The sequence below is a fragment of the Colias croceus genome, chromosome 27, assembly GCF_905220415.1.
Source record: "Colias croceus chromosome 27, ilColCroc2.1".
Classification (NCBI taxonomy): Eukaryota; Metazoa; Arthropoda; class Insecta; order Lepidoptera; family Pieridae; genus Colias; species Colias croceus.
The window spans coordinates 2,967,971-2,985,286 of NC_059563.1; the positions used below are offsets into that span (position 1 = coordinate 2,967,971).

The 17,316-nt window shown below is 31.0% G+C and overlaps 1 protein-coding gene across 6 annotated transcripts in view; it reads left to right on the forward strand.

The window, feature by feature from the left end:
* The first annotated feature begins 303 nt into the window (after window positions 1-303).
* The window catches only part of LOC123703759 (irregular chiasm C-roughest protein-like), a 67,264-nt gene continuing 50,251 nt past the window's right edge, over window positions 304-17,316 (forward strand). For all 6 annotated transcript variants that reach the window (XR_006753036.1, XR_006753035.1, XM_045651879.1 and 3 more), the window contains exon 1: window positions 304-455. The gene's annotated coding sequence lies outside the window, so the exon portion shown is untranslated. The remainder of the gene's footprint in view (window positions 456-17,316) is intronic.

The following is a 17,316-nucleotide window of genomic DNA, read 5'->3' on the forward strand; positions in this document are numbered from 1 at the left end:
GATAATTTAAAATTTACCTGCAAGATATACCTAGGTTGCTAAACCAGTAACTATTATAATTCGTATAATAAGAACAAACCATTAAAATATCGTTTTTATTTCCAGTAAACATTCAACAAACATAAATATCCTGGCTGAAACTAATCGAATTAAAAAACATAAACACGATTCCTGTATCGTTCTTATGTTCGATTTTCAAAAAAAGCGCGAAATATTATTTTTTTTTTCGCGCCACTGCAGCTTTTTTTTTATTTACACAGCTCAGTGGCCAGACTGCAGCTCAATGCATCGACGCGGCTTACGTCAGTTTTATGTCAACACTAGGCAGTGGTGGTCGCGTCTTGGTATTGACTTTTCGCGCGGTTTTTCGAACTTTTTCGTGTTTCGATCGTTGAATTATTTTTGTTTGTGTTGTGTTTTATGGATTGTATGCTTTGGATTGTGTATGGTGAAAGGTTTGTGTTTTTTTAATTTTTATAATTATGTTTTTGTTACAGTTTATTATACTTTATATTTATTTAAACTAGATGAGTACCTATGTTCAGTTTTAAATATTGAAGGAAATGAAGGATTACAATATTTAAATAAATTTCATACGCACTTATCTTTTATTATGATTATTTATCAAGGAAAAAATACAATACACGAATTGTAGAGCAACTTGTAAAAACATTTTTCTCTTCTCATAATAAATAAATAAAATCATCATAAGTATTTGAATCGTAATGTGTTATCAATTTAAATTTTTAATTATTATCAGAATTAAGCATATCTATAAATAAATAAATATTTTTCGACGAACAAAATATTATAATGAAATTTATTTTATATTTTTATAACTTCACATAAAATGCAACTGAAATTATTATAATATTACGTTATTAATATTTAAAAAAGTCTATATAATTAATTGAAAGCTTTCATTTGTAAATCGCTGAGCTTTTCCTTTAAATCTCAAACGTAACGACAGATGGCGTTACTAGTATGCTTTTAACGTTTATTATTTTTTGTTGCAAGTTGGAGCAACTATGGAGTTTCTTGCCGGTTCATATCCATTGATACTGCTTTCCGAATCGATGGTAAAATATGTTAAAAATATGACCATTCAAAAGTGCTTCTAGAAGATGTCTAATTGAATAAATAAATGTTTGAGTTTTGAGTTTGAGTTGTAGCAGCGATTTATGTTTAATTTTTAGGGAAGTAGGTAAATACATTATTTGCATAGTTTTATAAATATCTGACATACTCTATCAAATTTCTTGTGATTAATAAATTATTGTTTCTGTTTTTAATATTGGTTATAGAACAAGCTATTTGTTAGATATTCAATAAATATAATAAAATATAATTGAACACAAAATTTCACAATCGGAAATAATTTTATAGATATTTGCGATTTAGGAAATTTCTTATGTAGGTACTTAGTTAGGTACCTACTGAAACCATAATACATTTTCTTACTATTCGCCAATGAAGTAAACTTATTCGTTCATTAATAAAACTTATATTCAATTCTCATTTCCACAACATTGAGTCGTCATAAATCAAAAGCTGATAACAAATATTTTATCATCTCTTTTGTCCGTTAATTATACATTACACGGTATAAAAATCTCTATAGCATTTCCAGATATTCTTGCATACATACAAACGTATCTTTATCAGTAACATAATATAATAATTTAAATGGATGGTTCATAATTCAATAAAAGGGACCCTTTCTAAACTAAACTAGATAAGACGAGAAACCCAAGTAATTTCCGTTCTACTTTACAATATGTTATTATGATATTCAAATAATACATTAGTTAGAAACTTCAGGTACTAGTTTATATAACACATTTGATGAATATATATTAACTAGCTTTCCGCCCACTGCTTCGCCCGCGTTTTCAAAGAAAAACCCGCATAGTTCCCGTTCCCATGACAAAAACCAATCCTATGTGTTAATCCAAGTTACCCTCTATATTTGTGCTAAATTTCATTGTAATCAGTTCAGTAGTATTTGCGTGAAAGACTCACAAACATACACATACACAAACATCTACCCTCACAAACTTTGGAGTTTATAATATTAATAGGATATGATAGGATTTTATATTAAATATATAAAATTATTTTCTTAAATTTTATTATTTAAAATTATATATATATGTATGTTCATCAGCCAGCTGTTTTCCAAAACACTAGCGAAAGCTTAGTATGGGATCAGATCGTGCCGTGTGTGAAAATTGTCCTGGATTTATTTATTTAATTGAAATTATTTATTTAATTAAATGGAATTTATTTATTTAATTAAATGTGCTTCTAAAACGTCTTATTCTTAGAGCATTAATTAAACCAACTTATTACATAATATTTCGTAGGCCTTTGTCAACACATTTAAGAATAGTTTTTTCTACAAAAATATACATAATACATTTTATATATACTAAACATATTATTATGTTATTTAATTATGTATCTATATAATATCATCTATAATAATGGCTTCTTTACTGATATTTGATCGATTTAGTTTCAATACAGACGGAGTTTCATAGAAATCTACTATTTTTTAATCTCTCAAAGAGCAAATTGACAAAATACCTTTTACTAAGAAAGCTCACTTACACATTAAAGGAATCATGTGCTGTGGGTTTTGCGTTGGTGTTTCAGTTAATTTTAGTCTTTTATATAAATTTTAATTGAAATACTGACCATTTTAATAATTAATTGAGTACCTATTGAGAAATAAGTTAGAGAGTTATTGATGTCTTATAACTGAGTAACTTTGACTTGTCATGAGTCAACTAGAAACTTTCTGTTGCTGAAATAAGTTCAAAATAATTTAGAATCAATAAAATTTATAAAAAAATGTACATACGTATGTGTTTTTGTGAAGCACATAAAACTATTTTATGTAAAACTAGCTGCACCTCACGGTTTTACCCGCATTGCTCCGCTCCTGTTGGTCTTAGCGGGATGATAAATAACAATAATTTTTCAAATCGGACCAGTAGTTCCCGAGATTAGCGCGTTCAAACGAACAAACTCTTCAGCTTTATAATATTAGTACTATAGATAACATATAAATACTTTAAAATCGAACGAACGATATGTATTGAATTTTTATACACAAATCGTAATTGTAACCGTGAAAGCAACTATACCAATATATTGTGATACGGGAGAGATAAAAATGTTTGGTTTCAAAAAAGCCTTTTGTTTTGATAACAAATGAGATTCATTTTCATACACAGTATATTATATTGTTTTATAAAATATTCTAAATATTTCTTTAAATAAAGATATATTTAAAATATATACTTAACTAACTTAAATAAAGTTATAACTTTAAATAAAGATTTTAAATAAAATGTGTACTGGATTTCGTCGGGAAAAATTTACCCTTTAGGTTAATAAGGGTTATTAACTATCAATGTATCAAATTTCATCGAAACCGTTGCAGTATTTTTTATGGGATTGAGTTACGAACACCTGTATTTACCTAACCAAACTTTCTCATTTTTAATACTTGCTTCAATCCGTGGTTTCACTCGCGTGGTGAACGAAATAAGCATTTGTGCTAGAGCTTAATTTATATTATCTGTGCTAAATTTCATCCAAATTCGATAAGCAATTTTTGTGTGCAAGAGTAGCAGAGATACATACTCAGAAACTTCCATGCTTGTAATACTACCTATTGTGGTAAAATTAATAAGAATTACTGGTCAGTAATAAATAATAATAGTACGATTTTAAATGTTACTACATTTCCGCCCGCGGCTTCGCTCGCGTTTGCAAAGGAAAACCCGCATAGTTCCCGTTCCCGTGGGATTTCCGGGATAAAGCTATCCTATGTGTTAATCCAAGGTACCCTCTATATGTGTGCTAAATTTCATTGTAATCGGTTCAGTAGTTTTTACGTGAAAGAGTAACAAACATCCATACATCCATACAAACTTTCGCATTTGTAATATTAGTAGGATTAATACTAATATCGAAAATAAATAGCGATCGTATTTGAAACCTTTTAGTCTATGCTTTTAAAACCCCCATACAGCTTTTAAACACCTTCTTTATATTGTTTTTCTTATATTATATTTCTTACTTCTCTCAACTGTGCCTTCATAAAATGTAAATAAAGTCAAAGATTTACATACCTTCTTATATGTTAAATATCTGAGAGAATCGTATTCTACGCAAATCGTAAATATTTATCGTTCCGGATTTGTTTAGCATTCAATATGGATATAAAAACTTCTGAGTGTTTGTTTAATGGAGAAAAGTAATATAATTGAGAAAAATAACAAGTGATAACTGCGTTAAAAACAACCGACTTCAAACTTGCACTTGCAAAATTTACAAATACCTACAGACAAAAATGCTCATAAAATAAAAACTACTGGGCCTATCCGAATAAAATTTTTATGGGACCAATTCGACATCATCTCGCATCGAACAAAAAAAGAATCCCGTAAATCGGTTCAGAAACCTCGGAGTAATCGGTGTACATACATAAAAAAAAAAAATACCGGCCGAATTGATAACCTCCTCCTTTTTTTTGAAGTCGGTTAATAAATAATAAATTACGTGAAAGAGTAACAAACATACACATATACCATCCTATCAAACTTTCGCATTTATAAAATTAGTAGGATAGTAGGTATAGTAGCTGTGATAAGACGATATGCAGATTTTTTGCGATACGTGCAGTGGATGAAAGGTGAGGCTTTATAAGTTTATATTGAAGATCGAATTTCGACCACTGGACAGTGTGCCTAGTGCGAGTTTTCATCGAGTACGAAACGTTACTATCGCGTCTGCGTCACAGCCGAATTACTATGGGGAATCAAAGCTTCCCCATACGTCCGCTAGGGGCGCTGTTCGATTTCCCATACTAATTCGGCTGTGACGCAAACGCGATAGTAACGTTTCGTACTCGATGAAAACTCGCACTAGGCACACTGTATAACAAATAACAAAACATATTATCTACCTAATATATAATTTTAAGACGACATAAGTGTAAATGTTTAAAATCACTAAAAATAAAATTTTTAAATTCACAATATATCCTTTATATGTATCTCTGTTAAACTTCTTATGTATCTGTTAACTGATATTAAAAGTGGCTATTAATAGACTCAAAAGGACTTATATGTATTAATAATTCGTTAATCGTTGATTTCTCTACTTCGCATAAAATTCCATATAGTTAAATTATTCATATTTTGTCAATTCTGTATTTATTTATGCTACAATCTCTTCGCGATTTATTCATTTTAATTGAACCGATTGATCGTTTATATAAAGAGTTGTAATATCACTACACAGTATATAAAACAACACAGTCTCTGTCCCTTTGTATGCTTAAATCTTGAAAACTATGCAACGGATTTTGATGAGGTTTTTTTTAATAGATAGAGTGATTCAAGAAAAAGGTTTAAGTAACTATATAATTTATTAGGTTTTAGACAAAGCGGACGAAGCCGCGGGCAGGAAGCTAGTCAAGAATAAAACTGGTTTAAAATTACTATTTACGACTAACTAGCTTTTTTCGCTTTTGTTCTAGCTATTTTAATATAAAGGATTATGTACTATTCCCAACGATAACAATCTATCCTTGATCCAAAAGCCAATCGAATCTGTCCAGTGGTTTTGATGTAATACAAACACAAACATCTCAATACTCTACAATTTTACATAGAATCCTTGCGAATTAAAATTTCACAATTCAGCTTTAATTTAACTGACAAACGCAGAATCGAATACAACATTACAAATTTGAATCCAAACAACGACGCAGCAAACTTTAATAAAAACTTGATAAAAATTTCTGTTGTGAGCAAAAAACTTGAAAGACGAGATCATACCAACAAGTTTAAATGTACCGTTGATAGTATTATGTATTCTATTGTGGACTTTATGTCTTGGTGATAAGGAAGATGATGCTGGATTGTTTTAGATGCATCTTCTTATACGATAGTTGATACGTTAGGGTCCAATAAAGAGCAGGTGTTTGCTGCTCCCGATCGAGATGTGGTTTGTAAGAAAATAAAGGTAATATAGCTCGTTAGATAATTCAAATATAATCCAAGGTTTGAACGAGTTTTTAACTCTATCAAGTTGAAGTCATATTATGTTTGTTACATTATTTTTGAAATAGTGTTTAGATAGATTACTGTTTTTGTTGTTTAAGTTAAAATTCAAATTCAAATGATTTATTGAAGTGAAACTTCTTTATCGGGGTTGGAAAAAAATTTAGTGTAACATTTTATCGTTACGCGTGACGTTTTTCCGCTACGCGCCATCTTTTTCTTACCCCTACCACGCGTATTTCTGTAAAGTTGCATATAGTAAATTATTTTTTGAAAAATAAGGTCATAAAGAAGTTTCACTTCTTACGTGTGTACATGTGTGAACATGCACACATTTATTTCTTCCTTTTACAATAGGTCTTAAACTAATTTGTGATTGGAACACTCCTAGTAAGCAATTAAAATGCTTGTGTCAGGAGGTTCCGCTCTTCCCTATTACAGAAACAGAAATAAAACAAAAATTACAACGATTGTTTTTATATCTAGTGTTTAGTTAAGGCTATTTAGTTTCAAACTCAAACATTTATTTATTCAATTACACTTCTTTTGAATTGGCATCCATTTACCACCGGTTCTGAAAGCAGTTTCTACAGAGTAAAGCCCTGTAGTTGCTCTTTAAAAATCATGTCTATTTTATGAATATATCGAATAATGTATAAAATAACTTTTTAACTTGTTCTTGGCTATTGGCAATTGCAACTCTAATTTATTTAAATAACATAATATGAATATTAGCCCCGTTTACTATCTAATGAGATATATAGCAGTGAAAGTCGTGACAAAATTGGTTCAGTATTTTGGAGATCAACTCGCATTACGAAGTTACATTAATTTTAATACTTTGGTTAAAATATCATGATTATTTTTAGGTCGTGTTGTAATTTTTTGTGTCTATGTTACTAAGTTGAAATACAACGTAACAAAGACACATGCAAAAATTTCATCAAATCTATATTAGTTTTTACACACAATACAAGTAGAGTATGTACCTACTAAACAAAAAATTAACCACGTTTGCTCTGTGACACCTTATACAAAAAATATGATAATGCTAATTACGTTTTTATGCAAATGCCAAATACATGTGTAGCACCTCACTCTTTTTATGTCACTACTCGACACTCAATCATTTCACATGACAGTTAATACAGCCAAAGGTAATATCATAGTATAAAGAGAGCAAGTAGGTTAACTTCGAACAAAGGTATATCGCGCCGTTTGTATGTCCGGAGCGCTTCGTCACGACCCCCGTTCATGTACGTACGCAAGCTTGACGCACGCACACAACGACGCTCGGTTCCTTCTCATGGACCGTTCTTGTTAGGGGCGCGCCATTGCTGTGAGCGGTCGGTGTTTGTTTATACAATTATTTCAAACTAGCTTACCGCCCGCGGGTTCGCCCGCTTTGTCTAAAACCTAATAAATTATATACTAAAACCTTCATCTTGAATCACTCTATCTATTAAAAAAACCGCATCAAAATCCGTTGCGTAGTTTTAAAGATTTAAGTAAGCATACAAAAGGACATTGGGACAGAGAAAGCGACTTTGTTTTATACTATTTGGGATATCAACGTTACAAGTGACAATCTTGCGCTTCGCGAGTATAGGTACCGTGCGCTCCTAGACACAGGGAGACGGCCTACTTGTTCTCTTTATACTATGGTAATAGTATCAATGTGCAGTGAAGTACAGACAGACAGGGTCATCCCTTTTCCATTTATACTTATGTGCATTTCACTTTGATTGATCTAGTTTCCATCCGAACGTTTAATATCCCCCAAATAAAAGTCGAACCAAAAAAATCGGTGACCGAAAAAAAATGTTCTATTTCAAATAAAAAAACTAAAAGTTGCGGACGTCAGATGTATCGCATGTTAGAGCGACAATTTTATATAAAATATAGGAAATGTTTTGATTCGATTGCTTTAAAACTGCAATATTTGATTTGTGGAATCAAATGAAAGTTTAGCTGTATTTAATTTAGCCTCTCTTAATTGGTTTAGTTAAATTTATGAAATTTATACGTGGATACGTTTTGTGATATTTTTAATCGACTGTCATGAACTAGGTACGTATTATCTAATATCGATGCATGGCGTTCTTTTTTTAATAGCTTGTTTATAATTTGATAAATGAATGTCATTAAAACTGTCATCACTTTAATATTTTACGTTACAACTTACAGTAAATATCTTTGAATCTTGCCAAAGAAGTTTCACTTCTGACACGTGTGCTCAGCACACACGCTCTTATATTGGTGGTCGTATTTTTGGATTGTAGACTGATGGATCTTATTGATACTGCTAATTTAAATATATTATATGATGTAAGATTAGAGAGGAAAGGTAAGACAAAGAAATTGTAAATCTATTTATAACAGCTATCTAATAACAATTATTAATTCGTCAGTCTATCTGTCTGTTTGATAAGCTATAATTAATTTTCATTTAATTATGAAATAAATAAATATTACTAATAAGGTTATGAACTTATGAGATTACTATATGTTATCATACCTTCTATTTGCGATAGAGACTCTTATATAATTATTACACTAGCTGCTCCGCGCGGTTTCACCCCCGTGGCTCCACTCCTGTTGCCCGTAGCGTGATGAAATATAGCCTATAACCTTCCTCGATAAATGAGCTATTTAACACCGAAAATTTTTTTTAAATCGGTTATCGGACCAGTAGTTTATGAGATTAGCGTGTTTAAACAAACAAACAAAAAACTGTTCAGCTTTATAATATTAGTACTTATAGATATTATTAGTATAGATGACCTACATTGTAATGAAGAGCAATAAAAAGTACTAAAATAGTGTAAAATCACGTAATAAATACTAAATACAGTAACGATTAATAATAAAAGCACCCTAACTTTATTCCCAAATTTCGAAAACTACCCAAATAACATTCTAATGTAAATGTTCTCAAGTTAAAATATATTGTAATGGCTTCACTAAGTGTGAATAGCTTACAACTCAAGTTAATGTTCTATACTGTCTCTTCCTTATTTATGTTACTTGTTTTCAATTAAACATAAACCTTAAGGTCTTACTTTTCTTAGAATCGGTTTTTATTATCTTACTATTCGATGGAGAATTTAATGTTGGAGTTAAACTACAAAGGCCATAGGTAATTTAATTTTAAATCTGTTTGGAAAACGCGTTAAAATAGGCTTTAAGTTCGAATTCAATAGTTTTAATTTATAATTGCTTTTATCATTATCAACATTACTTATTCTACAAATAATAACAACAAACCAAAAAGGAAAACAAATGCCTTTTAGGTGTAGGCGAAGCTGTGTGGGTCAGCTAGTCTATATTATTTAAATTCTGTAAGTTGGTTCATGTAAGATTCGAAATCTAGAAAATATCTTCACTATAAAAATTATTAATCGAACAATCTAAGTACGTAGGTATTATCTATAAAACAGAAGCAAAACCATCGCATAAAATTCTAGTTATTAAATTAAACTTATTAATTTTACTGTATTTAAGCTATTAAACCAACGTGTGCGAACTAATCGCTCCATAATTCGATTAAGCTTAATTTCATTAAGAAATTGTTTCCCAGTTCAATTTATTGGTAATATTAAACGTTGCTAAAATAAGCATATCTTTAGCTATAAATTTGATAGACAATACATAAAGTGTGACTGGTTGTTAAGAATCATAAATCCGATAATTGCCGGAACATATTATAAAAACCCATAATTGTATAGTTTAACTCCAAAATGGAACTTAAAATAATGGTATTAGAGTACAAATTTGTATAAATTAATATATACCGCTACACTCCATAGTGATACCTACGCAAATTTGAAATCACAAAAGAATGCGTTGCGTTGTAGACATGCATCCAATTTACTTTGACCTCGGTTGCCATAATAAATTCGTGTATTTTCCTTGAACAATACAGCTCTTGTTTCATTGGTAATTGGTGCGCTATTGTGAATAAAAATTGAGACGCATATTGATTTTTCCAAACTCAACAGTTAAGTTAACAAGAGTGAAAAACTGGAACAAATTAATATTTATCTTCATCGGATATGACATAGTGTTCTTTCGGTTTTATTTTGTACGTTCGTTAGCGGTGGTGTTAAAGGTTTGATTTTATTTGAATAATTGCAATTTGTGACGTTTTATTTTCGTTTTTAAAGAGTTGAGTTATTTTTGTTTTAGGTACTTATGTATATATAAGAAAAATTAAGTAGGTTTGAAGCCAAGAAGAATTCCGCGCGCGGCTTCACCCACCTTGTAGAAAACTTAACAAATTATATACTAAACCTTCCTCTTGAATCTATTAAAAAAAACCGCATCAAAATCCGTTGCGTAGTTTTAAACATTTAAGCATAGAGATACACAAACAGCGGAAATCCACTTTGTATGACTCACCTCACCCTCAAGGCCTCAATACATTCACGATATTTTGCTACATTTTTTCAAAATTCGTAGAGCATTAGTAGTTCCTACTTAAGCTTCCAGTATTTGAAAGAGATAAATATATTAGTATAAAAACTGAATTTGGAGATGGTCCTCATTAGCAAATCAAATTTAACATATTAGAAGATGCTTTTAAGATGAAATTTTCATTAATATGAATAGAAAGCTAGAAACATTATATTAATCGAAATTTATGCTGATATAGTTTCTACGTATATTCTGTGATATAATAGTTATTTTTATAAACCGATAGGATTCTGTATTTTTAACATGCGTAATAATATCTGTTGGTAGTGATTGCTATTCAATAATATGATTGTATCTTTATAGATAGTATATTCCCGAAAAACATCACCCTCTATTTCACACACGGTAAAATAAGTAACACAAAAAGTAAATACAGCGGTCTCTCGTACTATTCACTCACGCCAATTACGAATATTCGACGTGTCCACAAACATCATTAATATGGACAATTAAACCGCATCGCATTGCTATGTGTCGAAAGCATGAGTCACGTAATAAACTTTTCCGTTTTTAACGGATGTGTTGATGGTCGGCTCTTGGACTATAATAATTGGATGAAGTACTATGGAATAAGTGCTCTTAGGCTATTTCAATGTACAAAACTATATTTACAGTATAAAGTATTGAAAATATAGAGTTTTTTTCGCACTGATCTCAAGAACTGCTAGAAGGTACGAAGTGAAAAATTATATGATCTCTAAGTCTTTCTTTCTTCTATTTAAGTTTAAATGCAATTTAAGCCTTTATTTTAACGATTTTTTATACCCTTTCCTTGCCTCTTTTCATAATATAAATAGTACAATTTAATTTCTCCAAACATTTAGATAAACTCCAAATTGGATTCGTAACGTATCGACGCTCGCGTCTCATTTGCATTAACATTTTACGATCAAATTAGTCTAGAACAAGGATTTCCGGTTTGGCGAATTAAAAATTCCTTTAAACGCGTTCCTAGATACGTATTTTAGCATTTTTATTAGAGAGAATTGGCGAGATTTAAAAAGTCTACACTCTACAAGACTCTACATATATACTAATATTATAAAGCTGAAGAGTTTGTTTGTTTGTTTGAACGCACTAATCTCGGGAACTACGGATCCGATTTGAAAAATTCTTTCGGTTTTAGATAGCCCATTTATCGAGGAAGGTTATAGGCTATATTTCATCACGCTACGGGTAACAGGAGTGGAGCCACGGGGGAGAAACCGCGCGGAGAGTTGTTTGATATTTCTTTAGGCTGTCATCATCATCAGCCCATATAAATATGTCCCTACACTGCACTGCACTACACTGCTAGGACACGAGTCTCATCGTGCGATCAGTGGCCGTACCTCTTATTCCTAGACAGTTTACACCGCGAATTGAACTGACTGGCAAATTCATGGTATTATCGCAATAACCTGCAGCCATGGTTAATTATGGTATTATATTAATTTGCCAGTCAGTTCAATTCACGGCGTAAACTGTCTGGAAATAAGAGGTCATAACTCATAATACGTCCCCAGGCCGCAATCCACCACGCTGGCCAAGTGCGGGCAGATGTCACATTTCGTCGAACTTTTGATTTTTCGACATGTGGGTTTCCTTACGATGTTTTTCATCACCGTTTAGATGCTTGTTTAGATACCTCCTAACGTTATTTTCAAATTATTATCTTTTGTTTCCGAAAAAAAAAACAATAAATAACAATAAACAAACTTTAATTATAAATAACCGTTTGTTAACAGATATTGAAATAAATGAGAAGTGTCATATTAATAGTAACTTTTTAGTAGTAAAGTTATTGTTTTAGTAATATTAGCATATCACAGATGACCTTTTAGAAACAATTAATTATTTCTATGATATATTACTTTTAGCCTGCGGCTTATCACATTTGTTATAAACTATTTGCATATATCAATTTTTCCCACGTTGGTACTATAGCTTTAAATTTATAATAATAGGACATAATATGCTTGAGATTGAAGATAAAACACTATATTTCTAGGTATTTTGCAGCTTTGAATAATCAATGACTTTTGTTCATTTTATTTATCAAAACAAGTGTTTTAAGGTAAAAAATCTTGGTAAAATATAAAAAAATATAATATAAATAAATATATATAACTATAAAGTTTTTTTCTACTTACATTTTTAAGAGATTTAAAGGTAGGCATTTTAGAAGTAATTGTCACAAAATATATATTTTTTACAAAAATTTTTCCTACTTATGAAATAGCTACAAATTTTTTATTAAAAATTTTTTGAAGACAAATTTGTCAAAAATACCTTTCTTACATTATTTAAATACCTATTTTGCAACGTCGGTTAACCCCGCTTATTACAATGTAACACGATGCTATAATAGAAGCTCCTGTAAATCTGAAAACTGTAAATTATATTGTAATTTTCAGCTCGATGCCGCTAATTAAACGTTATTAATTTGTAACGCGAGATTAGTTAGGAAGTTTCATTTTTATTTGAAATTTGATTACAAAAAACAGACATAAATATTACAATGAAAAAATTAATAACGTATAACTATGTAAAGGCTGAACCAATTTTAATGAAAATTTGTGACATGGTACGAAATCCAGGTTTAACGTTAGACAGTTTTACATCTTTATTGCAAAAAGACCACATGCACTTTATGTAATTTTTAATTACAACACAATTTACATTATGAGGATATCCTTACATCCTCTTTAACTTTCGAATTTTGTTAGTCATAAAATATAATTACGCTTTTTATTCATTTGTTGAAATATCAACATTTAGATAGAATAAAAATCTATGCGAATGCAAATCGAAATTAAAATTAAACAAGAAGCTACTTTTCATCAAAATTATCAATTTTAACTGAAAATTGCTCGAAAACGTCCGTTCAAAACGTCCCCTGCCCCATTGGGGTATTTTAGACAAACACAAGGAAATACATTACGTAGTCGGAATAGTATCTCCGTGATTAATTCCGAAGTTAATCGACAATTCAACATAATTGCCCCGTCGTGTTCGGTTCCACACTGACTTGGGTTGGTTAGCGTGGGGTTACATGGAGATACTTATGGATTGGAAATTCTACTAATATTATAAATGCGAAAGTTTGTACGTTCGTTACTCTTCACACAAAAACTGCCGAATTTATTTTCATGAAATTTGGCACACACAGAGGGTAGCTTGGTTTAATACATTGTACAGTTTGTATTCCGAAAATCCCACGGGAATGGGAACTCTTTGTGTTTTCCTTTCACTAAACGGGTGAAACTGCGGGCGAAAAGCTAGTAGAAAATATTTTTGGATTGCAATGTGAAATACAATCTATATACTTACATAGATTTGTAATCTATAAAAAGCTTATATATATTTTTTTGCTCATGCCTCATGCTCAAGCTGCATGCACAAGCCGCATTATCAAGCCGCGTGCACAAGCCACTTGCACAAGCGGCATGATCAAGCAGCATGCACAAGCAGCAAGCTCAAGCCGCATGCTCATGCCTCACGCTCAAGCCGTATGCTCATGCCTCACGCTCAAGCCGCATGATACAATTCGTAAAGGAGAATGACCATGGGTGGTATTGTGCCACGTATTCGTGGTTTTTAAATTCGATAAAGTATTTTTTTGAATGTTGAATAAAACTATTGTTTTATTTTTATTGTCGCGAACTGCGGCTTAGTTACATAAACGGGCGAAGCTGCGAGCGAAAAGCTTACATAGATTTGTAATGTATGTATGAAGTTTATATAATTTTTGCATGAAGATAATTTATGCTCATACCTCATGCTCAAGCTGCATGCACAAGCCGCATGCTCAAGCCACTTGCACAAGCAGCATGCACAAGTGGCATGTACAAGTCGCATGCTCATGCGGTCAAGCCGCATGATATAATTAGTAAAAATTAAATACCACTAAACTCTTTAATCCCTAGCATACCATTGTATGTATGATGAATGGCGATCCTTGGACATTTGATTAAACTAACATAAAATACGAATATTTCTATCGCCATGTAATCCCCGCTTAAGCTAATAGTGTAATTTACGTAGCGTGAAAGAAGGTCAAGGAGTAAACCTGTAATTATGGGAGATTGATAAAAATAGGCCAATTCTGGGGAAAATAAATAGATTTATGGGAAATAGAGCATAATATGGGAATATTATTGTCTTGTGAATAATGTGATAAGAATTACTTCTCGAACTATGTGTCGCCTCGTCTAGCCTTTTAATTTTGTACCTTGCTTGTTTACAGAAAATCGCTTTCTAGAGTCGAGCGGCGTAAACGGGTGTAATTTAGTTATAAAACTTCAATAAGAAGTTAATCATAATAATTGCCTAATGTAGGCAGAAAGCTAGTTAGATAATATTACATATATCAATGTCCATCGTCTTATGTGAAATCAAACTAATATTATAAAGCTGAAGAGTTTGTTTGTTTGTTTCAACGTGCCAATCTTGGGAACTACTGGTCCGATTTGAAAAATTCTTTCGGAGTTAGATAGCCCATTTATCGAGGAAGGCTATAGGCTATATATCATCTCGCTATGACCAACAGGAGCGGAGCACTGCGGGAAAAAGCACAGCTAGTGTTTCATATTTTTGTTATTACAAAACACTAGTAAAGATTGAAAACTTTAAATGTCATTCTAAAATGACTTTCATTCACTATTCATACCAAATATTACATGATACAACAAAATATTTTTATGCATTTAAAATATTGTTAAAACATTGTACCTATATCTTTTCTCACGATGCGCTCTAATCAATTACCAATTTCACTCTTAGTTTATGGTTTATTATCACGCCACATGCATTTAGTTTGTATAAAATACAAAATACATTAATTTTGTATGCATAGATCCACAAAATACGCATTTGTTGTTAAAATAAAATAAATTAGCCAAATCCGCTCTGGTATCCCAAACGATAATTATTTTTTCAAAATCGGTTAAGAAGTTGCGAATCTTATTTTTAACAACTACATAAATAAAAAATTATTGAAATAATATCATATTATTTTAATCTGTGGAACAGCTACAAAACCGATAAATTAAATGTGTGAGCGAAGTTAGTTTATTAAATACAAGCCAATATAAAAAAAAAAATATATATCTAAACTTCAAATATCATGCGTTGGCGTACAACGTAACCTTTAAAATAATGAAATTGATCGAAATTAATGATGTTACAATTATTTTGATATTGGTTCATGTTCTTATAAAAATTGTCTTAAAATAGAAACAAAAAATAATAGAAAACATTTTTTCTTTATTACGCCTAATAAGATACGAATGGAATAATTCTTGTATTATATTATATTGTACTCTACATTACTACAACAAAAACATTGTTTTCCTGAATCAATCAGCTATCTAACACTGAAAGGTTTTTTTTATCGGACCAGTAATTCCTGAGATAAGCGTCTTCAAGCAAACAAAGAAACAAACTTATAGTACGATTTCGTTTGTAACTTCTTATTCTTTATTTATGGCCCACACGTAAGTAAATTATTATTAGTTTAGATTTTCAATAACAATTACAACTCTTCAGTTTTATATTATAGGACAGTATAGGACAAATATAAATATATATTTGTTTAATACAACATTTTTACAAAAAACCATGAATAAATCAATCTCAAATATAACTAAATGAGTCTCAAACCGGTCTTAACTCAGTAGTTCCCAATCAGAACTTGTAAGGTCTCTGTCTTGAGCTAATAAGATTTAAACTAAGGCTTCAAGATATCGGGTAATTTGAGACGAGAATTTGCTTTTAAATATCCAAGATTGTGGGGGGATGTTTTAATTTGGGTCACTATATTACGTTAAAATATGTAAACTTTTAGATACTGCCTATTATTATCCTCCTAATATTATAAATGCGAAAGTTTGTGAGGATGTGTGTGTGTGTGTGTGTGTGTTTGTTACTCTTTCACGCAAATACTACTGAACCGATTACAATGAAATATAGCACACATATAGAGGGTAACTTGGATTAACACATTTGATAGGTTTCATCCCGGAAATCCCACTATTAACAAAAAAGCAACTAAAATTAAAGCTCAGACTGTCAAGCAGAACTCCTAACTTATGTATGTTCGATATATTTATAGTTTACATTAATTCTTATTCCCTAAAATACGTCATTATTTCTAGTATTTTGTTTATAACTATGAAGAAAAAGCATTTAAACTTAATACAATTTTCATTTTAATATAAGCCGTTCCAAGCAAGTAAAACCATACCACTAACAAGTATATATACAATATTCACTGTTATTTCTTATAACCATACAGAGTAGTAAAAAACAGAGTGGTGCATAGTGTAGCTCAATTTGCATAGATACGTACAAGAAAAACCCGTTCGGAATATATGGGTCCGTGTTCTGTCAAGCCAATTTTTTGTCTCTGGTCTAGAATTGGTTTCTGGGTGTTTATATTCGAATGAATGTTTTAAAGATTGAGATATTTTAGTTGTTGCTGATTCAAATAGACTGTTTAATAAGATGTTTTTTTCTAATGAAAGACAATAGTGATCGTTATACAAACTAAAAAGAAAAATACCTTAGTTTTTAGGAAAGTCTATGTAAAAGCCTTTCGCTGTTATAATGCAAAGGAAAGAAAAAAAAAACGACGTGTGGCACTCGGGGACTGCCGCGGTAAAGCTATTGCATGTTATGCCTTTGTAGCGACACCTCGCTCTGAATCGCGCAAGCGAAATTTTTTCGTTACAGAGCTATATAATTATACAACTTTCCGACATCATCCATTGGGGCC